Here is a 23,871-nt window from a genome sequence, read left to right on the forward strand (position 1 = left end):
CACCCAAAAAAAACCTCTGTCAGCTACTCTGTCACCTTAATACCCTGTATCTTTCTAAACAAGGGATTTAGGGGTGCTCCCTAATAAAAGCTGAATCTCAAAACAATAAAGGTGTGAATATAGTAATTGTTACAGCTGCGTATAATGGTATTTAAAACAGGATTCATTTATCCGACTTTACTCCGGTCCCACCGCATTCTGATACGTGACGGATTACTGTACAGTAGAGAAGGAAGCTTTAATCAGTTCATACATCAGGAAATGGTTGGGAGTTCCACGCTGCCTCAGCAGAGTAAAGGAATACTGCAGCTACCAGTCTCTGCTCTAACCGAGGAGTTTAAGTGCGCCAAGGTCAGACTGGAAATGACATTAGTAGAGTCACGCGATAAATGCGTAAGGGAGGCAGCACCTGTCTTGAAAACTGGAAGAAAGTGGGCGGCAAAGAAAGCTGTGGAAGATGCAAAGGCTGCCCTTCGAATTGGTGATATCATGGGGCAAGTTCAGCATGGAAGAGGGGGTCTTGGTTTCAGTTCAGCTCCTCCTACATGGCACAAGGCAGCCCCAGCTCAAAGGAGGAAGCTGGTAGTCAACGAGGTGCAAAAGCAGGAGGAGAGGATGAGGTGTATAAAGGCCATTTCCCAGGCGGATGAATGGATGAGATGGGAAAGTGTGGAACAACGCAAGATTGGCTGGCAAGACCTATGGTCAATGGAACAGAGCAGGATCAGTTTCCTCATCAGGTCAACATATGATGTTCTCCCATCACCACAGAACCTAAACCTCTGGGTAGGAGAGGATCCCTCATGTCCTTTGTGTTCATCACCTGCAACATTAAGGCACATTTTGACAGGATGTAAGGTAGCTCTTAACCAAGGACGGTTTACTTGGCGCCATGACCAGGTCCTGTGATGTTTGGCCTTAGCATTGGAAGACAAGCGTAACATGACCAATAAGTTGTCACCTGTTCCATCAAAACATTACACACAAAAGACAACATTCCTCAGCCCAGGAGAGCAACCACCAAGAAAAGGTGTTAAAACCAATCCTCGCCCAGGACAACTGGAAGCTGCTAGAGACTGGAAAATGCTGGCAGATGTTGGTCAACGGCTTATTTTTCCACCTGAGATTGCCACCACTAACCTTCGACCAGATATTGTCTGTGGTCTGGATCAGCACGCCTTGTTCACCTGGTAGAGTTAACAGTGCCATGGGAGGATGCTGTAGATGAGGCGTATGAGAGGAAGAAACTGCGGTATGCTCAACTAGCCACTGAAGCGGAACAGCGAGGATGGAGAGTCCGGGTTTACCGAGTGGAAGTGGGTTGTCGAGGATTTGTGGCACACTCTACAACCCGGTTTCTCAGAGACGTCGGATTCAGTGGCCAAGAGTTGCGTCGCACAGTGAAGAACTTATCTGAAGCAGCAGAGAGGAGCAGCAACTGGCTGTGGTTGAGACTGAAAGAGTCTGGCTGGGGATCTCAAGCACAATAGAAAGAAAGAAACGCTGATGTATAGGTAAGTAAGCTGGGCTGAGTTGAGTGGGGGACGGAGGGGGGTGAAGCTGGGACGCCAGAATCACCGTTGAGCCCTCTTGAGGTGTCGTGGGCTAGTCGACGAAACACTGAGGATGGAAGGTGCCCACTTGAAAACCCCAGAGATGTACCCTACTTAGCTCAATCCAGACGGTTGTCATGCTGATGCGCTGGGGAGGCCGCACTATGGTTGATCCCCGGAGCCAGCATCGCAGCCGTTGTGTGTGCTGATGCGCCAGGGAGGCAAAATAAGCTGATCCCTGGAGCCAGCATTACACTTCAGCCATTAACACCAGACAGAAGGATATCTACATCATCATATGGAAGGAAACGTAAATGGATGGAGACACATATGGATCACATTAGTTTACTGTAAAGCTACGTCTTAGTTGGTGCTTATCTTGGCGAGAGCCGAGTTCAAATCAGCATGAAGTTTTAACATCTACTCTCGTGTAATGGAAATCTGTACCGAAAAAAAAAAAAAAGTCCCTCCTTCCTGACTTGTATCTCACATTGATTCGTTCTGAATACTTTAAACCCAACCCCAAGTAAATTTCTACATTATTATTGGAGAATTGTAACACGCTTGTGAGATTTAAAACAAGATGTTCTTGCTTGCGACATTTAAAAAGAATAAATAGCTGCAGAACGAAGGCTCACACAGGGTAGCTCACACAGCGTAGCTCTCGCAGGGTAGCTCACACAGGGTAGTGCTGCAGAACGAAGGCTCCCACAGCGTAGCTCACACAGGGTAGCTCTCACAGGGTAGTGCTGCAGAACGAAGGCTCCCACAGCGTAGCTCACACAGGGTAGCTCACACAGGGTAGTGCTGCAGAACGAAGGCTCCCACAGCGTAGCTCACACAGGGTAGCTCACACAGGGTAGTGCTGCAGAACGAAGGCTCCCACAGCGTAGCTCACACAGGGTAGCTCACACAGGGTAGTGCTGCAGAACGAAGGCTCCCACAGCGTAGCTCACACAGGGTAGCTCTCACAGGGTAGCTCACACAGCGTAGCTCTCAAGGGTAGCTCAGAGAGGATAGCTCACACAGGGTAGCTTTCTCAGGGTAGCTCACACAGGGTAGCTTTCTCAGGGTAGCTCACACGGGGTAGCTCTCTTAGGGTAGCTCACACAGGATAGCTCACACAGGGTAGCTCTCTCAGGGTAGCGCTGCGTGTGCAACTCGTAATTTACGTCATGCTTCATTCACCCTCAACACCGCTGCAGCACACAGGAACATCCCCTAGAAAGTGTCCTGAGGGCATAAGATGATTCTTAATGGTTAGGTTTAGGGTTAGGTATTGGGTTTGAGGTTCGGTTTTAGGGCAGGGGTTGCTTAAGGTTAGGGTTGGGTTAGGGACAGGGTGGCTTGATTTCGTAGAGTTGCCGAGCTCTGGAAGTGAAAGGTAGGAGTAAATGGCAAACGCCCTAGAATCATCTGATACCCTCAGGACACTTTCTATGGCATATTCCTTTACACTGCCAACACCACTACCATGTGACAATAACCAGGGTGTTGGAGGGGGAGAAAACTGAACATAGTAATTACTGTGTGCCAATTAATTGGTGATGCATGGCAAATACCCCATGAACCTTAGGTTTAGGGTTAGTGATGTAACTTAAAAAAAAGGATGGTGAGTAAGTAGATTCAAGAAAATGCACAGAGTCCTTTTCTTCAATCAGTTGTTAGGTTTATTGAAATATGCAGGGAGTCTGGTCCCAGGTACAGGACAAACAGAATACTCGTTCTTACAATCTTTTGCATGACATTAAATACCCCTCTGTATAGATGGTCCACCTCCTCTTTCTCTGACACAACCAATAGAAAAGGTACAACACATTATCCTGTTACCATATATTGAAGGTGTATTTAGCGGCTATCTCTGCTTGCCATGCCCCCGTAGATTCAATGTCTACGGGCGCACATTTTTTGGCTGCCCATTGTCTGTGCACAGCTCCTGCATGCATGTTTGGGAAGATGGCAGCAGGGTGTCTCTGCGCACCAACCTGCTTGATTACAGCCTTCCATGTCAATCAATCGGTGGAACTGGAGTCTTTTCTTCCACCTCTGTTTGTTTCAGCAGAGGATGAGAGATTAAACTGCCTCTGCCCAGTGCAGGCATTGAGATGCTACATGAATAGGACAAGAGCTCTGTGTCAATCTGACCAGCTCTTTGTCTGTCAAGGGACACGGACCCTAGGACAGCCCCTATCTAAGCAGCATTTGTCACATTGGATTGTGTATACAGTCTCGACTGCATATAATAGTGCTGGCTTGCCCCCACCTGGTAGGGAAGCCGCACACTCCACTAGAGGGTTGGCTACATCTTGGGCCCTCTTCAGAGGTGCCTCGCTGTCTGATATTTGTACTGCGGCTAGCTTGGCTACGCCGCATACCTTCTCCAGGTTCTACCGTCTTAATGTGGTTGACCCTGCCTTGCCTTCTGTAGACACAAGGGTTCTTGAGGGTGTAAGTTCACACCAGTAACCTCTGGGTTAGACAGTGCTTGTGCATCCCTCATATGCTGCTGTTCCTTCTCCGTCGCGACGGCTCTGGTATACATTATCCCATACATAATGTTCGGTGGTCGTCTTCGAATTGAAAGGGAACGTTAGGTTACTTACCGTAACCCTGGTTCCCTGAAAGAGAAGACGACCACCAACCATGAGGTCGCTTCGGTCGCCCTCACGGGTTCGACGGAAAAAGAGAAATGGCTTCCTTTGGATAGTAGTTTTATACCCTCAGTGGGCGGGACCAAGAGCATCATCCAAGGAAGGGGCCTATTGGCAGCTCTGATATAAAGAGCTCAGCGATACCTACCCAATGGGCAGGGATATCCCATACATAATGTTTGGTGGTCGTCTTCTCTTTCAGGGAACCAGGGTTACGGTAAGTAACCTAACGTTATGTTGTGTGTATTTAAAGTTACGGCCAATACCCCACAAACCTTAGGTTTAGGGTTAGTTTATTGTTATGAAATAAACTTTGTTTTAGGACCTACATTTACCACCCTTATCATGTGATCGGGCTGTAACATATAATGATGACGTCTATTACGAGTTGTGCACACAGCACTACCCTGTGTGAGCTAATCTGCGAAAGCTATCCTGTGGGAGCCTTCGTTCTGCAGCAATACAACACATTTAAAGCTATATTACAGTGCTGTATATATATATATATATATATATATATATATATATATATATATATATATATATATAGGTAGTATTTACACGCTTGTTGAATTTAAAACAATTGCAAATTTTGGTGAAATGTAAAAAAATGCCAAAAAATGCCAAAACAAACAAAAACCCCAGAAAAATATGCCTGTGACCGTTAGGATTTCATTGTGGAATACAGCAAAAGAAAGAAGGTGCAATTGACGTGTGTAAGTACTGTCAAGTTACTATACATATTGTGACAGAAAAAAACGAAAGTAACTGAAAACAATAATTTAATACAGTATATAAAAAGCCCCGAAAAAAGCGATTTACATATAACTTGAAAATAAATAGCTAAAAATAAGCACCGAAAATTTTAATTATAAAAACTGAAAAACAAGTCCTAAGTATAATATTGGGTCAGAATGTATTAACACGCCTACTCACGCCTAGCGGTAGCTATAGTAACCAGCAAATCCAATCGTGATTGGTTCATGCCTTAAGATTTATGACATTACATTTTTTTCTCCAGAAGGTGCAGAAAGAATCACAAACTGTAACGTACGAGGTAAGCTATGAAATTGCTTCATTAATTGCCAAGACATCTCTACCTTTCACCGATGGAGATTTTGTGAAAGATTGCTTATCTTGCTCTTAATTGTATTATTACTTGTTCGGGCGACTGCTAAGAAATAAATAATAATAATAATAAAAATAATAATAGCATGCGAAAAAAATATGTCCTACTGAAGTTCTAAAAAATGTCCTACAATTTTTTGGAATCTGTATGGTTAAAAAAAACAACAACAAAAAAACACGTTTTAGTAGTGGCCCTCAGAAGTCAGTCGGATTGTCAATGTGGCCCTTCCAGCAAAAAAGTTGTGCACAACTGGCCTATACAATCATCACTCTGGTTACAAACAGTTGTGACATCTACTGTCAGCTCCACAATAACAATATTTATGCTCAATGGATTCTACCACCATGCATGAGCTTAGAGTTATAAATAACAATTGATACAGGCAGTGGTGTACATAGAATGTCACAGGCCCGATAGGAAAAAGAAAAATTTGGGCCATACTATAATTTGGGCCACACTATAATATCGAGTAAATACGTGTCCCTACCAAGCCTCAGTTAAACCCCCGTCTTCTGCATTTCATGGCAGCGAAATCATCCACAATCTTGTCTGTGTTCAATTTTCTTGCATGTTCTTGTTCTATGCTCAACAAGGCTAGTCTCGATAGTCTTTCTTGACACATGGTACTTCTGGTGTATGTTTTGATCAGCTTAAGTTTAGAAAATGATCTCTCGGCAGTGGCAACAGTAACAGGAATAGTTCAAAACATAAAAACATGCTGTGCAGACGTCAGGCAAAGAAGATGACAAGGCAGTGTTTTCAGCAATGAGGAGATGGGTTATCTCTGACTGAAGTAAGTTTCTGAATGTTATCCTTTACTGATGCTCGGAAACATAGCATTTGACTTGGAAATGATGGTGATATGTCACTGCTGTAAGCTTTGTGGAACTCTTCTGCTTTGGCAAGGGCAGCAGTGTGGAGTAGTGGTTAGGGCTCTGGACTCTTGACCGGAGGGTTGTGGGTTCAATCCCCAGTGGGGGACACTGCTGCTGTACCCTTGAGCAAGGTACTTTACCTAGATTGCTCCAGTAAAAACCCAACTGTATAAATGGGTAATTGTATGTAAAAATATATATATATATATAATTGTATATAAAAATAATGTGATATCTTGTAACAATTGTAAGTCGCCCTGGATAAGGGCGTCTGCTAAGAAATAAATAATAATAATAATAATAATCATCTGGCATAGAAACCAGGGTCTGTGGTTGTAGAATTCCAAATGCCATGGAATCGGTTTACCAGCTGCTGCGTTACCATGTCCAAACAAGAATAAAACACTGTAACTTTAAAATGTTCCTCTGGATCTGTTAGTCTCTGATCCTCGCTTAAAATCGTGAAATTGTCGTTTCACTTTTCGGACTCTCTTTTGTTCGAATTTGCAGTCAATGCAATGGAAACCGCAGTCTCCCATGCATTCTCAAAGTTGTTGCGATAGACTGTCAGTGTTTCAGCAGCTCTTTGAATCAGTTCTTCAGCTTTCATTAGATCAAATGTTTCTCGCTGTAACATTTTAGACACAATGCAGAAAAAGAAAAACAAACTGGAAACTCAAGCTTCTTTTTAAGCCCCAGTGCTTCAGATTAATCTTTTTTTCTTGACAGAAGAATGATCCTCGTCAGTGCTTTCAGTATGTCCACGCAGCAAAAATGCAAGGCTAGCAGAGACTCATAACGGGATGACCAACGCGATGGACACAGTCTTTTCAGGTGCACACCTGACTCGCTCGTGAAAGAGGAAAGAATTACCCAGCATTTAACACTGTCAGCAAAAAACATATAGAGTCTTTGTACCACATCAAAAAAAACATGACACTTCATGGATGTTCACAACTGCATCATTTAGCACCAAATTCTGATTGTATGATGCACAGTGTACATAAAGCGCATTCGGCTCTTTTGCATTGATTCAAGCTTAGTTGCACACCACTGTAAACACCACTCATTGCTGCTGCTCCATCAAAGCCTTTCCCGGCATTTATTTAATTCCAAACCTTTGCTCTCTATGCACTTTAGAATTTCAGATTAAATTCCTGAAGCACTTTGATCCTGAATTTCAACAAAACCTAAAAAAGTTAATTTATCTTTACAGCAGTTGGTCTGTCATTTTCATATTCAACACTGACGTAGCGAAAAATATGGCTCATTTGGTCAACCTTACTAATGTCTATAGTTGTATCCATTAAAATTGAAAAGAATGGTGCTTGTTTTATTTCATTGACAATATCGTTTTCAATACTTTTAGACAGAATCTTGATAACTTTGTTTTGAATTCTGGGGCTTAGGTATTTAATTGTGTTGCTTGGTAATTGTATGAGCTGTTTCAGCACTGGATCATACTCAGCTAAGAGCTCAATTACAGACAGGAAATTAACTGAATATCCATCGCCGAGAGTCTCCCTGTGTCCTAAAAGGTAAGCTGCATGTAGCTAAAGTTAAGGGCACATTAACTACTCGCGTCAGAACTTGTCTCCAAAGGTCTGTTCTTTCTGTATTTCTGCTTCATTGTGTGCATCCACTGTCCGATTAAGTCTCCAGTGATCATATACAACACATGCATCTTTATGCGTTTGAGTCGTTTCGTGTGCCTGTATTTTGGTTGTATTTTAAACCTTTCCAATTACGGATTCCTTTTGCCCAGGGAGGCTCAAATCCTGATTTGCTACGGTCCCCAAATAACCAACAGGGCTCACAGTATACTGAATCAAGTTCAGGTGAATAACAGCCATGTTATACGCAATCAGACACCTGCTTTTGTTGTACGATTATAATAATGTTCTGAAAAGCATCTCCCACCTTGCTGTTCATCTCTTGGGAAAGGTCCTTTCAGTTGACATGATCCACAATCTATTATAAACCACTTCACTTGGTGATCGCTAACATTAATAGGAAAGTTAGCCCTATCTCTTGGATATTCCGCTCCTTTAGGTAAGTTATCAATCACAACTTCAGCACTGTCATTTTCTACTAGTACTCTTTCAACTGTTGCTTGTTCGTCATTCTTTGTGCACATCGTTTTTTTTGTTTTGTTTTGCAGCTACTTGCAGTTGTATCGGGCCTAGACTATTCCGTATCCCTCATCGCTTTGTTGTGCGTTTCGGTGCTGTCACATCCACATTTAAAAAAAAAAAAAATCAATTTTAGGATGCTTCTGAATTTTTTAATCTTTTTTCTTTTTTCTCTGAGCTCCATTTTGGGGGTGATACTGAGACATATTGCCTGCTGCCTGTCTGTTTCGAATTACTGAAAAAAATCTGCCAATACTGTTAGTTCCTTAGCAACCGAAGTTAATGCAGTCCTACCGATGCTGATTGGCCTTTTTCTAGTTACTTGATTTTATTGACCAATCGGCAATCAATTAATTGAGAACTGTGTGTGGTTTTTTATTTATTTTATTTTTTTACCAGAGATTTCTCTTGACACCGCACCAGCATGATCACCCCGCCCCCCCACAGCGTTCCTGTACTTCCAGATTTAGACTGCACCACTGCTCATGAATGATATGGTTCCGTAACATCAGCAATAAGTTTTGCAGAACAAAAAAAAATAGTGATCTAAGATGTTGAACATTTTACGACTAAAGAAATGTGAAGTATAAAATGTAATTATGTACCGTTTTTGCGCCCCCTTCAATGTGCCGCCCTAGGCGTCCGCCTGTTCTGCCTATATGGTTGCGCTGGCCCTGTGTGGAGGAAGCAAGTTTCCATATTTTGCTGTGCAAACGGAGAAAATGGATCATTAAGAAACAAGACAGGACAGTTCACCCCCCCACTATCACAAAGTATACTAGTATTATAGATAGATACTGACATGTACTATCAAAAATGTGATGGGAATAGAAACACAATAATGAAATTAACCTATTTTGTATAATGCTATGGGGACTTTATACTTGACTTGACCATATGAATGGAAAAATATGGGCGTATGTATTTGTATGCATACGGTAATATGTAGCTATGTGTGTATACAGTATATGTATCAATGTGTCGTATGTGCATTTGTACCTATTAGTTGTGTCTATAAACGTCTATGTCTTTGTCCGTACTTATGAATTTATAGCTACAGGCATTTATGTACATTCTTGCAAGCTTAACTTTTTAACTGAGCTCACTCTTTCGCTCCAAATGTTTTACCGCAAACTACTGTATTTAGTTATTTATTTTCCTGAGCAGGAGCTTTTCAGTCAGGTTCAGCTGTTGTTTTCGCTGGGTGTTTAGGGGTTAGATATATATTTTTTATTCTCACTAGTTCATAGCGGAGCTGTTAGTAGTCTGTTTTACACTTTTACAAACGTATGTTTATGTAAAATTCGAATGCTCTTTGAAGACGTTACCTAACAGGAATCAACACAGACTAAAGAATGTAAAGGGATTTAAATCACGTATTAAACGACATAAAATATTGTCCTGCTTAAAAAGATTAAACTGATGTAGCATTGCTACAGGAAACTCATTTGTTAGAAACTGAGATGTAGAAACTAAAGATGAGGTGGTTAGGCCAGGTTTTTTACTCGATGTATAAACTCCAAATCCAGGGGAATTGCTATATTAATAAATACAAAACTCAACTTTACATGTATTGACAAACTGCAAGATCAGGAGGAACGCATTATAGCAATTAAAATAAATCTAGATGACCAAGTGTTTATTTTATCAAGTATAATTCAAAAACTAAATCCATGGAGAGCTCTCCCACGGATAGTTGGAGGGGACTTTAATGCTACCATGGATGACATTGTTGACCGTACATGTAAAGATATATGTGTATTTAAGCAAGTATCATCAGCTTTAAATAATGTAATTACTGAATGTGGCTTAGTGGACATGTGGAGCAGTGGCGTGCCGTCAGGACCTTCAAGGTATTCTCTGCTGACCAGACTGTGCCAAGTAAACCGTCAGTCAAATGACATTAAGTTGCCTCACTCACTTGCGTACAGTGTGCTTGCTTATACTATGAAACATACTACTCTAATTATTATTTGTTCATTTGTCTGACACCTTTATCCAAGATGACTTACAGGGTTTACTAGAGGTTTTTTAAGAGCCTAGGGGTTTCCTGAAGGGGATGTGATCAGCCAATAAGAGATCTGCATTTCCCCCCACATAAGTCTAAAACAACGACCAAACGCTAGAAAAAAAACAGTTGAAGGTATTCTCTGTTTCAGTTGAAGGTCTTGAGTGAGTTTAACCAATAGGCAAGTCGAAGAATGTCCTTTTTTTAGACAGGCGACCAATCAGGAGTGAGCAGAGGCAGGCCATAAATCTCCCAGTGTATTCTCTGCCTCACTTGAAGGCCCTGCTTTAGCAACCAATGGGAAAGTCAAAGCTCTGACAGCTGACCAATCATTAGTGAGCAACCCCAAAACATGAATATTCCTTGGTTAGCACTGCAGTTAGGAGGATAGCTGGATTTGCACGATATTGTTTATAAATATACATTGATAAATACCTTTACAACATCTAATTATTTCGAATTTTATTTTACACTAAAATAAAAAAAAAATTGAGAAAACGGAGACATCATAGTCGATTTGGTTACAAATCCTTTTTCAAGGAGAACTTTCTCTGAAAAATTGGAGATTGTTAAAAAAGGGAGATATACACCACAGATCCCCGAGCTGACACAAGAAGGGAAAGGATATACTCGGCACTTTCAGAATTCCAATTATGAAAGGTATCTGTGGTTTACAGGTAGCTGCCACTTAAAAAAAGGAGGGGGGTCGGCGGGGGGGTTGTTACGACTCTACTACCCCAGTCCATTATGTCACGGCACGCCACTGATGTGGAGATTATTAAACCCCACAGAAAGAGACTATTCTTTTTTCTCAGCTCCACATACAACTCTTTTCAGGACTGATTATATATTTATTTCAAAATGTATTGTTGCAAATGCACTCGATACATCTGTTCAAATGTCTGACCACGCCCCTGTCACACTCTTACTGGATTCTGATATGTCTATTAATAAAACAAGAACATGGAGGTTTAAAAACTCATTAATTAGAGACAGACTACATTCAGTCAGCTATTAAAGAATAGTTTGAGATTAATAGTAATGGTGAAACAAAACCAAGTGTTCTATGGAACACCTTTAAAGCTTGTATCAGATGGAGAATAACAAATACCAAAATTCAAATCCTTGAAAAAAATATCAAAGAAACTGTGGCTAAATTCTTTTAGATCCATGGCCAGCAAATTACGCTTTAATTATTCCACTTCAATTTCAACTAAACAACTTACTCACAGAAAAAGCAGTGTTCCACATTAACAGAATAAAAAGCAGTGTTCCACATTAACAGAATAAAAAGCAGTGTTCCACATTAACAGAATAAAAAGCAGTGTTCCACATTAACAGAATAAAAAGCAGTGTTCCACATTAACAGAATAAAAAGCAGTGTTCCACATTAACAGAATAAAAAGCAGTGTTCCACATTAACAGAATAAAAAGCAGTGTTCCACATTAACAGAATAAAAAGCAGTGTTCCACATTAACAGAATAAAAAGCAGTGTTCCACATTAACAGAATAAAAAGCAGTGTTCCACATTAACAGAATAAAAAGCAGTGTTCCACATTAACAGAATAAAAAGGCTACATTATGAGCAAGGCGGCGACAAATCTGGGAAAGTTCTGGCAAATTCACTCAAAAAACTTACTTAGTGAGTCTAGATTCATAACAGCTATTAAAAATCGAGATGACCAAGTAATTACTAATCCTGAAGAAATTAAATTTAAGTACAAGAAACTCTACCTTCAAATAACATTAGTGATAAAATAAGTGTTGATTTATTTTTGAATAAAACTCAATTAAAAAAATTAACAGAGGACCAAGCTAACTGAGTGTTGAGGGCTATTGATAAACTCCCATGCAATAAAACTCCTGGAGCAGATGGGATATCAGAATTATAAAAAATGTATGATTTCAGTTTTAAACCACTTTTAGAGAAAATAAAATTAAAATTGGATAACTGGAAAATACTTTCAATATCTTTTTGGGGCAAGATTGAAGTAATCAAAATGATGATTCATCCTATGATACAATGTTGTACTAATTTTATATGGAATGGGAAGAAAGCTTGTTTGAAATTATCAGCTTTAATGCTTTCACACAATACATAATACTAAAAATTATTATGTGGCATATCACTTTCTGGTTTTCTTTCATCCCTAACCCTACTTTATGTCTTGCAAAATTGCAAAATGTGGCTGCTCTTGTTTCTCTCAGGACAATTTTATTTCATGGTCCTCCACCTCCTCTTAAACATATGTATATATTTAAATGTGGACATCATATTTTCTCCATCTTAACATGTATGTTAAATGACTCAAAACCATTGTATTACTATTCAGATGTATGGTATAACCACAAATTACTGTATAAAAAGAAAATGCTCTATGAAGAGCCATGGGCTAAAGCAGGAATTCCTTGCTATGGTGATTTATTTTGTAAAGGACAATTTAGAATTATAGAATGTTTAAAAATAATTTGGGTTTGACTCAAGAAAATATGAGAATTTTTAGAAAACTTAAGCTTGCTCTCAAACAATTGAAAGGTATGGATCCAAGCTTCATTGAACCAAAATGAACACAAACTGAATCTCACCTTCTTAATATCAAGTCAGCTCAGTCTGCTTCACACTAACATAAAAAATGATTCTATTAAAAATGGGAGAAAGATATGCAGGTTGAAATCTCTCAGGACGCTTGGAGTCATATCATTTCTAAAATGTGCTCCTTCAATGCTAAGCTTCGCTCCATTCAATTCAAAATTATAAACCGCTGCCATGATACACCATATAAACTATATCGATCAAATCTAAAACAGAACTCAAACTGTTGGAGATGTGACAGTGAACATGGAACATTAATACATATGCTTTGGGAATGCAGCAAATTACAAGGGTTCTGGTCAAAGGTAATACACTGTAGATCAAAGATCCTTGGATTACTTTTAAGAAATGATCCTCAGCAAATTATTTTGGGAGAATTATCACCTCTACTTATAAATAAATCTCAGGAAAGAGTCCTTTTGTTTTTACTGACCGCTGCTAAACACTGCATCCTAACAAATTGGAAGGATACCAGTCCACCATCATTTGAATTATGGAGACGCACTTCAATAGAATTTTTAGAATATGAGAGAAACTATTATTATAAATTACAGAAATTTGATTTATTCATTAAAATTTTAAGCCTGTTGATAGAAACATCTTAGATACCACCTTTTTATCTTTATTTATTGAATAAGTATGAAATATATCTTAAAATATACTATTAGTTGTTTTCTCATGAACTGGTGAGTTATGTATTACTATTAACATGCATTTTTTTATTAAGTTGTTCTAGATGAAATCTTTGTTTTGAATTGTTGTAAACTTTTAAACTCATTAAAAAAGTTTTATTCGAAAAAAATAAATAAATAAAAATAAGTACAATACATCCAGGTTGTCACTCCTCAGTGCTGTAATGCAGCTACCCTTGTTAAACTGCCTGCCTTACCATTGCCAAATGTGCTTTGTTCCCTGACACTGCCCTCAGGTTTTTTTTTTTTTTTCTATTTAAACAGCAGTGTTTGGGGAAAAAAAACAACAACATTGCCAGCTCAAAAAAGATTGACATACTTGACCATGGCTCAGCACGTGGCTGCAGTGAAGATAAAACCTTGGTTCATACTCTGCTCTCAGGGCATACATTTGCAGTGCTTCAGCAGATACAGGAACCAGGAATTCCATGAAGCTGGACAACATACCTTAACAATGCACTGTATGTGACTCATCACTTCCCATAACAACGGCACATGAAAATATGTAACATTACCCAACCTTAATTGTGTTAATATTATCAGAGGAACCATTGGCCCGGTAACTAACCCTGGTAGTTAATTAGGTTCATGCTGTACTGCTGGGTTCCCATCTGCTCTCTTCAGCTTCAGAGCTATGGGACCAAGTGGCTGCTCTGAATACGTATAACTCATAAAATATTGGGGTGGAGGCTGGCAATTTTATTTTATTTTTTATGATAATGATGAATGATTACATTTCCTATTGTCAAATATATATCTCTGACATTTAGTACTTAGTGTTTGTTTTTAAAGAATCCCACTCCCATGTGCCACAAGACAGCTAGGGGTGTTCTCTACCGAAGTTAAAGCTGTTTTTTCAGGCTGTACAGTGGATGTCACCTTTCACTGTTGGTGCAGCCAGGCCTGGACAAGCTGCAGTAGGCGGATCTCTCAAAAAGAACCAGCTCAGTGTCCTGACATTCAAAATAAGGCAAGAACATGTATGTCGTAGTAAATAATTCACAGAGAAAATAATTCACAGTGAAAGCCAACCAAGATGGCACTTCTCTATTCCTCACATTACAGTTGGATGAAATTAGCCCTGCTCAAAATCAGAACACACAAGAAGAGACCAGTCTGGCAACAGCAGCTAGCAACAACAACGGCATTCCTTCCTAGTTCCAGTTACAGTACAGCACATTCACAGATTACACACGGCCATTTAGAATGAGTAGCAAAACTGATTATCAAAGCTGGAAGCACACACTCACACACAGACACAGGCAGATTGAGAGGAATATACACTTACTGTAGCAAGGGTGTGGAATCAGGCAGCCCCCATTATTGCTTCCTGTCAGGAGAAAACAGGCCCTGGTGACTTAAGGAACATTCACTGCAGCTCTCTTTCACTACCCCCCCTCTCTTTCTCACACAAAGACACACACATACACACACACACAGTTTGAATGATAACAGCTGGGCGGTGACGTCACCCACCCCAGCCCCCCCCTATGTGCTGCCTTTTTGTGTTGTAGCTGCTGCTCCATAAGCCACAGTACCTCCCACAGCTCCTCCCCATATCCTGGTTACAACAGACTGCAGCTACAGAAGAGCCTGCTTAAAATGTACAGATTGTGCCTTCCTGTCTGAATAGAGAATAACGCATACAGAGAGGGAGAGGGAGTAACCTGCTACAGAAACCCATGTCTTTATATCGCTAGAACATGCTAATCCTATAACCGTACCCTCAATAAATTCAACCTGACCCTTAAAAATAGACCACAATTCAAAATACAGCATGCTTTTCTCAACAAAAAATAAGTCATGAATAAAAGAAACAATTAAGCAACATTTTGGTCTTCCTGTTCTTACAGAGCTCAGCCATAACCCAAAGATATAAAAGTGCTGTGCAGTTGCTGCTGTCTGTAGATAAGCCTTTAAACCAAGATGTGTTCATTGGGCCTCATTTACGAAAGGGCACTAAATTTGGAGTTAGCGCACACATGAAGTAGTGAGCCTAACGTGTGTGATAAATCTAAATTTACTACCCCATTTACTAACAGAGAACAAATAATTTACATGCACACTATTTGGCTAATTTACATACCCTACCGTGCACGCTACATGCATCGTGAGCGATAATTTTATGTGCACGATAATGTCAGAGACTTACCCTTGACCACCGTGATATCAGAAGCCCCAGCAGTCCAGGCGTATCTTTTGGTCAGTAGCTTATTGTGAAGGTGGAGGTAGCTTACATTGACTGAAAATGGGCGATCAACAGACCACAGCACTCAGCAGGGGACAGGCAGAGGCAACGTAACGTGAAACTGCACTGCTTACCTTTTAATTTGAACATGTATTCCTTGTGTGATGTAAAAATAATAATAATAATAATATTTCCAATCTCCTTTAATGCATACGGCCCACCCATTAGTTTCTAAAATTTCATTGTAATGTATTGTTTTGGAATTCTTTAAAACAACCTGCCTCTTTAATATAACACACGTATTCAACATTGTATGAGTGACATGCTCACAGAGGTAGTAAAATAGCCAATCAAACAGCACACAGCACACATAATTTTGATTAGGATAGCGAAGCAAAGGCATGTTTAAACTATTTATTTTACTTTGTATAACATTTAAAATCAGTTTCCAGTGGTACTGTTTACTATTTTGCATTTTCACAGCTTGTCAGTATCTTTTTTTCAGTGCTGTTAAAAACTTTATATTTTGGAATATAAGTTAAATATTGAGACGAGACTTAGCATTATACTTTTTTTTTTTTTTGCTGTTTGAGATTTCCACTGAAATAAAATACTCTTCTATTTCCTCCATTATATTACATTTGTGATATTGAGTTTTTTTTTTTTGTCAGTGTTCTAGGAAAGCTGCTTCTATATCTTCCTATTTCTGTACTATAAAATACATGAAGTAATATGTTGATTAATTGATTGAAAACGTGCCTGCATGCTTATTAATGACTAGGAATCGTGCAGTGAGGGTAATGTGTCTTGAGTAGTATATTTGAGTATATTGGTGTACATACTATTTATATAGACATTTTCACGTTATTACGATTTATGTGTGTAAAAAAAAAATTTTGCAGCCCACCAAGTAAACAGCGTTAACTTAAATGGCTCTTACTGCCAGATTTTTCCTTTCAAACAAATGTTCATAACCAAGAAATTCAGCAAGATGTATTTATTTTGCGTTAGTGAATCAGAAAAAACAAATCTGTTGAACTGATTCACTAAACTGAATGAATCAAACAAATCGAGTCAGTAAAAAGAATCGAACTGCACAGCACTAGTTTTCAGGCCAGAAAAAATACTGCGCCTATCAGTGGTTAAAGCCTGGTTCCCACACGCACTAATAAATGATCACTTTAATGCATGCACTAAAATGAACAGCCTTTATTAAATAGCATGTGAATACAGCTCATCTTATTATTCTGAGTTGGATGCTCATTTAAATACATTATCATGCAGTACCATACAAATCACATATTCATTCTGATTACCATAGTATGGCACAATACAATTAGTGTGCATCATAATATACCCACTATTTTACAAGATAATGAATAAAATTGCAATAAATACGGAAATCATTAACGTGCACAATGATTGCAATTATATAATTGCAATTATCACGCACCAAAAAGTTTAGCATCCTTGTAAATGAGGCCATATAGCTGTTACTTTTTATGTGTGTGTAAATTGCAGGTTATAAATAGGTTGCAGTTAAAGCTGAATTACATCGTTTAAAATAAATAGTACACACTAAAATTAACGTCCTTGTGGCTGAGTGGAAACAGGTGCAGGAGTGATGCAATGGATTAAAGAAGCAGACAGAGATAATTGTAATCCGGTTTGGAAATGTTTTTAATTTATTTTCCAGATCTGGCGACCAAACAATAATCCCCCGGCAATACACACCAATGTTTACAGCACGGGGTAAATAACACGGGAAAGACAGTCCTGGGTTTGGGCAGTAATGCTCGTGGTGGGTGATACAAGTTTCATATTAGTGCCGGTTTAGTGCTGGCCCTTGGTGACAGCTCCGGATCTGTGTTAGCCGTCTAGTAATGCACAAGACAAGACAATTACAAGACCAACAAACAAAACACTCACTGTACTTTTTACGTGCAACGGGGTCTCTCACAGTCCTTCTTAGTTTATTTACACAAACCAATGCGAAGGAACAGATTATGATTCTCTGTCCCTTTATGTCGTCACACATGATCCCTTGGTAAATGAGTGCAACCGCCTCTCCAATCTGCGGCTGCCTTCCCTTCTGGGTCAATGCGTTATTGCAACGAACTCTCTTCCTAGCTGGCCGACTTCCCTTGAACCCTGGGAAAGGACTGTCAGGCCAGCCCGTCCAGGGAACTCTGTTCTCACTGCTTAGCATCCTTACAGGTCGGGAGGGAGATTTACAACCAAGAATCATTGTATTTCTGTCACAGTCCTTTAGTAAATACCATGTGATTACAGCTCATCTCATTATTCTGAGCTGGATGCTCATTTAAATACTTCAGAATGCATTACGATAAAAATCATATATTCATTCTGATTATCATAGTGTGAAGCACTAAATTTAGTGCACACCATAATATACCAAGTATTGCACGCGATAGTGAATAAAATTGCAATAGTAAATCCGGAAATCATTAACCATGAAGTTTATCGTCCTTTCGTAAATGAGGCCCATTAAATGGCCCCATGGCAGTCTTCAAAGTAGGAGCAGATTTTATATAATATAGCTCTCTGGCCAGGGTTATGACTTATTTTTTTAATGAACTTGCGAATTACAGCAGCTTGTTATATTGTCTGTTATATACAGTACTGTGCAAAAGTTTTAGGCAGGTGTGAAAAAATGCTGTAAAGTAAGAATGCTTTCAAAAATAGACATGTTAATAGTTTATATTTATCAATTAACAAAATGCAAAGTGAGTGAACAGAAGAAAAATCTACATCAAATCCATATTTGGTGTGACCACCCTTTGCCTTCAAAACAGCATCAATTCTTCTAGGTACACTTGTACACAGTTTTTGAAGGAACTCGGCAGGTAGGTTGGCCCAAACATCTTGGAGAACTAACCACAGTTCTGTGGATTTAGGCAGCCTCAGTTGCTTCTCTCTCTCCATGTAATCCCAGACAGACTCGATGATGTTGAGATCAGGGCTCTGTGGGGGCCATACCATCACTTCCAGGACTCCTTGTTCTTCTTTACGCTGAAGATAGTTCTTAATGACTTTCGCTGTATGTTTGGGGTCGTTGTCATGCTGCAGAATAAATTTGGGGCCAATCAGATGCCTCCCTGATGGTACTGCATGATGGATAAGTATCTGCCTGTACTTCTCAGCATTGAGGAGACCATTAATTCTGACCAAATCCCCAACTCCATTTGCAGAAATGCAGCCCCAAACTTGCAAGGAACCTCCACCATGCTTCACTGTTGCCTGCAGACACTCATTCGTGTACCGCTCTCCAGCCCTTCGGCGAACAAACTGCCTTCTGCTACAGCCAAATATTTCAAATTTTGACTCATCAGTCCAGAGCACTTGCTGCCATTTTTCTGCACCCCAGTTCCTGTGTTTTCGTGCATAGTTGAGTCGCTTGGCCTTGTTTCCACGTCGGAGGTATGGCTTTTTGGCCGCAAGTCTTCCATGAAGGCCACTTCTGACCAGACTTCTCCGGACAGTAGATGGGTGTACCAGGGTCCCACTGTTTTCTGCCAATTCTGAGCTGATGGCACTGCTGGACATCTTCCGATTGCGAAGGGAAGTAAGCATGATGTGTCTTTCATCTGCTGCAGTAGCCGACCACTGCGTCTACGGTCCTCAATGTTGCCCGTTTCTTTGTGCTTCTTCAAAAGAGCTTGGACAACACATCTGGAAACCCCTGTCTGCCTTGAAATTTCTGCCTGGGAGAGACCTTGCTGATGCAGTATAACTACCTTGTGTCTTGTTGCTGTGCTCAGTCTTGCCATGGTGTATGACTTTTGACAGTAAACTGTCTTCAGCAACCTCACCTTGTTAGCTGAGTTTGGCTGTTCCTCGCCCAGTTTTATTCCTCCTACACAGCCGTTTCTGTTTCAGTTAATGATTGTGTTTCAACCTACATATTGAATTGATGATCATTAGCACCTGTTTGGTATAATTGTTTAATCATACACCTGACTATATGCCTACAAAATCCCTGACTTTGTGCAAGTGTACCTAGAAGAATTGATGCTGTTTTGAAGGCAAAGGGTGGTCACACCAAATATGGATTTGATGTAGATTTTTCTTCTGTTCACTCACTTGGCATTTTGTTAATTGATAAATATAATCTATTAACATGTCTACTTTTGAAAGCAGTCTTACTTTACAGCATTTTTTCACACCTGCCTAAAACTTTTGCACAGTACTGTACATGCTACCCATACATTCCTCTATGACACAGAACCAAATTATAAATTCCAGCCCTGGTTGCACCTTTGTTTACTACAGGAGTGAATCCTGTTATCCTGTCATCATAGCTTGAAATACTGTCCCAATCTGGCAGTGAGTGTCAGTTGCCAGCCTCCCTGAGTTTAGACCAAGATTACTTGTTCCCAGTCAGAAAGCCAGCTGTGTGTTTCAAGAGGTGCTGCAAGAATCGGGACTGCTTAGGGGTCAACTGAAGGGGAAGGAGAACAACAAAACCACTTGGGGAGCTGTGGAGTCGGTGCTCAAATTAACAAAAATACTTCCATACCTGTGTTCATCGGTGTGATAGAAAGACAATGATTCTTGGTGGTAAATCTCCCTCCTGACCTGTGAGGGCGCTAAGTAACGGGAACAGAGTACCCTGGACTGCTTGGCCTGACACTTCGTTCCTAGGGTTAAAAGGAAGTCGGTCATTTAGAAAAGGGGCGGGGCTTCGGTACATTAACTCATCGACCCAGAAGTTAAATGATGTGGCAGTCGTGGATTGGAGGAGCGGTTGCAATCATTTACCAAGGGGTCATGAGTGACAGTATAAGTAGGGGTCGAAGCGACGTATTCTGTTCCTTCGTTTTGGTTAATGAAAAAGAACCCGGAAGGACCTGTGTTTTGTGTTTCATGTGGGTGTACAATAAACTGGACTATTATTTCGGGACAAACTCGGGGATTACAAACTAAGTAATACACACCTCTGTATTACTTACCATCATTATTGTTTACTGTTTGTTTTACCGTCAGGCACTAGACATACAAACCCATTAAACAACTTTAGACCTGGATTACAATTGTCTGTCTGTTCATTGATCACTTGCACCTGCACGCTGTTAACCACTTTGCCACAATCAGTTAGACATCTGAGCACCACCCTGTGCTGTCGTCTAATGCACATATCTTATTGTGCAATACAATCCTCTTTATTTCACCTATCTCTTCCGGATGCTGAGATCATGACCCATGTATTTGTCTTTACTAGTTGTTTAGTGCAACACTTGATTTTACAGGCTAGTGTTTTGACATTAGTAATCCCTTTTGTTCTCCTAACAGTTTTTAATTTTACATTATTGGTAGCAAGTAGTTGGTAGATGGAATTTTTACAAATGGACACTAATATATATATTGTAAAAGGAATTGCACCCACTCGGGTTCGTTGCCCCTTTAAAAATTGACCCAGCACACAGAAATGGATTTTTACAGCGCGGTTGCGCTAATTTTTAATAAACATAAAAATAAAAACACACAAAACCAAATAAACACCTAGCTCTTATCGAGCACTAACTACACACGCAGGAACCTAACTAACACAGGACGGCTAAGCCGTTTCCCTGCCCCAAAACTTAATTAAACCACACAGGTTTGCACCATACCTTTTTCACCCGACTGCTCGGAAGCAGAGCACCTATCCTGCTTCCTTCTACTCAGCAGCCGTGAGCAGACTAGCTGCCTCTCTTAAATACCCTGCACCTGGTACTAATTTAACAATGGCTACCAGGTGCAGGGGATAATTAATACTAAAACAATTAATAAATTCAATTAAACAATAAAGCAAAACAATTAAATTACACAAATGTGCATTCCGCACATGTTTTTTTCTTCAGGGAGGCTTTAACCCCCTCCCTGCTGTCTTACATATCCCCCCCTTGTCTTTTCATGACACCGGCCACTCGACGGCCACCTCCCTCCACCTTTAAAAGACCACCCACCCTCAAGTCCAGCAATGTCAATTGTCACCCTCTTCCACGGGCGGGCTTGAGGGTGGGTTGGTCCCTCCGGCGTTTCCAGGGAGGGACCTAGGACCGACGAGGAGGGACCCAGACGGCTTGTCCAGGGCGACCACAGCGCATGCCGGTGACCGGGAGCCAGGACTGGCAGGCAGAGGCGCGTGGCTGTGGACCGGCGCAGCGACGTCTTGAATCTCAGGGGGAGCAGAGCAGTAGGTATGCGGAATGGAGCAATCAGCAGGGGGAGCGCCAGCGACGTCTGCCTTTTGCGCAGTGACGTCTTCATCCTGCGCAGCGACGTCTGGGATTCCAGGGGGAGTGAAGCAAGGGACCAGGCAGGCGACTGTGCCTGGCTGTACTGCGACCTGGGAGCCAGGTCAAGCGGAGGGAGGTCTGGGCATTCCGGCCTGGTGTCCACGCTGCCGGGACAAGGGACCTCCCTCGGCAATGCCAGACTGGCTTGCAGGGGAGGCGGCACATCCTCCCCCTTGACTTCCACCAGTGACTCTGGCAACAGTGGCTCCTCCCCTCTGGGCTCTGAAAGCGGCGGCTCCTCCCCTCTGGGCTCCGGAAGCGGCGGCTCCTCCCCACTGGGCTCTGGGGCTGGAGTCAGCGGGGCTCCTCTCGCTTGCTCCCACCTTTGGAGCAACAACTCCAGTTCGGTCGGCTCCCGCACTTGTCTCTTCAGCGGGGCCAACCCCAGCTCTCTCTCCCATCTCTCATTTTGCTCTTTTTGAGCGGCGGTATTTTTATTGATCTTCTCGATCAGTTCTTTAAAATCCATTTTATTGGGTCGTAGGGGCGCCCAAAACTTCTGACACCAAATGTAAAAGGAATTGCACCCACTCGGGTTCGTTGCCCCTTTAAAAATTGACCCAGCACACAGAAATTGATTTTTACAGCGCGGTTGCGCTAATTTTTAATAAACACAAAAATAAAAACACACAAAACCAAATAAACACCTAGCTCTTATCGAGCACTAACTACACACGCAGGAACCTAACTAACACAGGACGGCTAAGCCGTTTCCCTGCCCCAAAACTTAATTAAACCACACAGGTTTGCACCATACCTTTTTCACCCGACTGCTCGGAAGCAGAGCACCTATCCTGCTTCCTTCTACTCAGCAGCCGTGAGCAGACTAGCTGCCTTTCTTAAATACCCTGCACCTGGTACTAATTTAACAATGGCTACCAGGTGCAGGGGATAATTAATACTAAAACAATTAATAAATTCAATTAAACAATAAAGCAAAACAATTAAATTACACAAATGTGCATTCCGCACATGTTTTTTTCTTCAGGGAGGCTTTAACCCCCTCCCTGCTGTCTTACAATATATATATATATATATATATATATATATATATATATATATATATATATATATATATATATATATATATATATGTGTCACAATATATTACCACACAATGGGCAGGATTTTCAAAAGGTCGTAAATGATAACTCCAGTGTTAATCAAGAAATCAGTATGTAGCATTGATTTGGGCATTTTCAAGACGTTGTTATGCCTATTTTGTTATTAAATAATCGTCCTAATGTGATTTACGGAATTATGTTGATTTACGAAATAATGTTAATTTCTTAACAAGTAGTGCTTCTTGCAACTATTTATTTTGTTTGCGTGTAAATTTAAAGGAAATCTGTTAATTGTCATAATTTATCACGTGTTAATTTGCACTTGGAAAAGGAGGGTTTTCATTAACGAAACAGTATATAACTCACCTTGAAACAGAAATTTAACAGACCGTGGCTGACGATACAGAGAGAAAGAGCGTACAAGACCAGAGTTAATTTCTTACAGACAACCTAGATAATTCAATATTTGTAGCCTTTTCTATACTTGTGGTTATGAAGGAGATTTATTCAATTGTTTTAACCATTTGTAACCTTACGAAACGTTTGTTGTTTTGTTAAAATGATATTCTGTTATTTGCACCCAGTGTAATGTTACTACCAAGAAATTATCAATGCAACTGTAGCCTATTTGAATCCTAAATATGTACATTATATCACAGCTGACCTCTACTGTAGATTTTATT

General features: G+C 40.5%; 1 protein-coding gene across 7 annotated transcripts in view; it reads right to left on the reverse strand.

Annotated features, from left to right (window-relative positions):
• The window catches only part of LOC117406026 (tripartite motif-containing protein 3-like), a 102,639-nt gene that overhangs the window by 51,349 nt on the left and 27,419 nt on the right, over nt 1-23,871 (reverse strand). Inside the window, exon 2 of one of the 7 annotated variants that reach the window (XM_034009688.2) lies at nt 14,923-14,964. The exons of 1 other annotated variant lie outside the window; for it this stretch is intronic. The gene's annotated coding sequence lies outside the window, so the exon portion shown is untranslated. Of the gene's footprint in view, nt 1-8,945; nt 9,031-14,922; nt 15,094-20,362; nt 20,484-23,871 lie in introns of those variants that run through there. 5 more of the 7 variants (XM_059029727.1, XM_034009694.2, XM_034009687.2 and 2 more) reach the window with 5 other exon arrangements.

This window comes from Acipenser ruthenus, chromosome 9, assembly GCF_902713425.1.
Source record: "Acipenser ruthenus chromosome 9, fAciRut3.2 maternal haplotype, whole genome shotgun sequence".
In the NCBI taxonomy this organism is placed as follows: Eukaryota; Metazoa; Chordata; class Actinopteri; order Acipenseriformes; family Acipenseridae; genus Acipenser; species Acipenser ruthenus.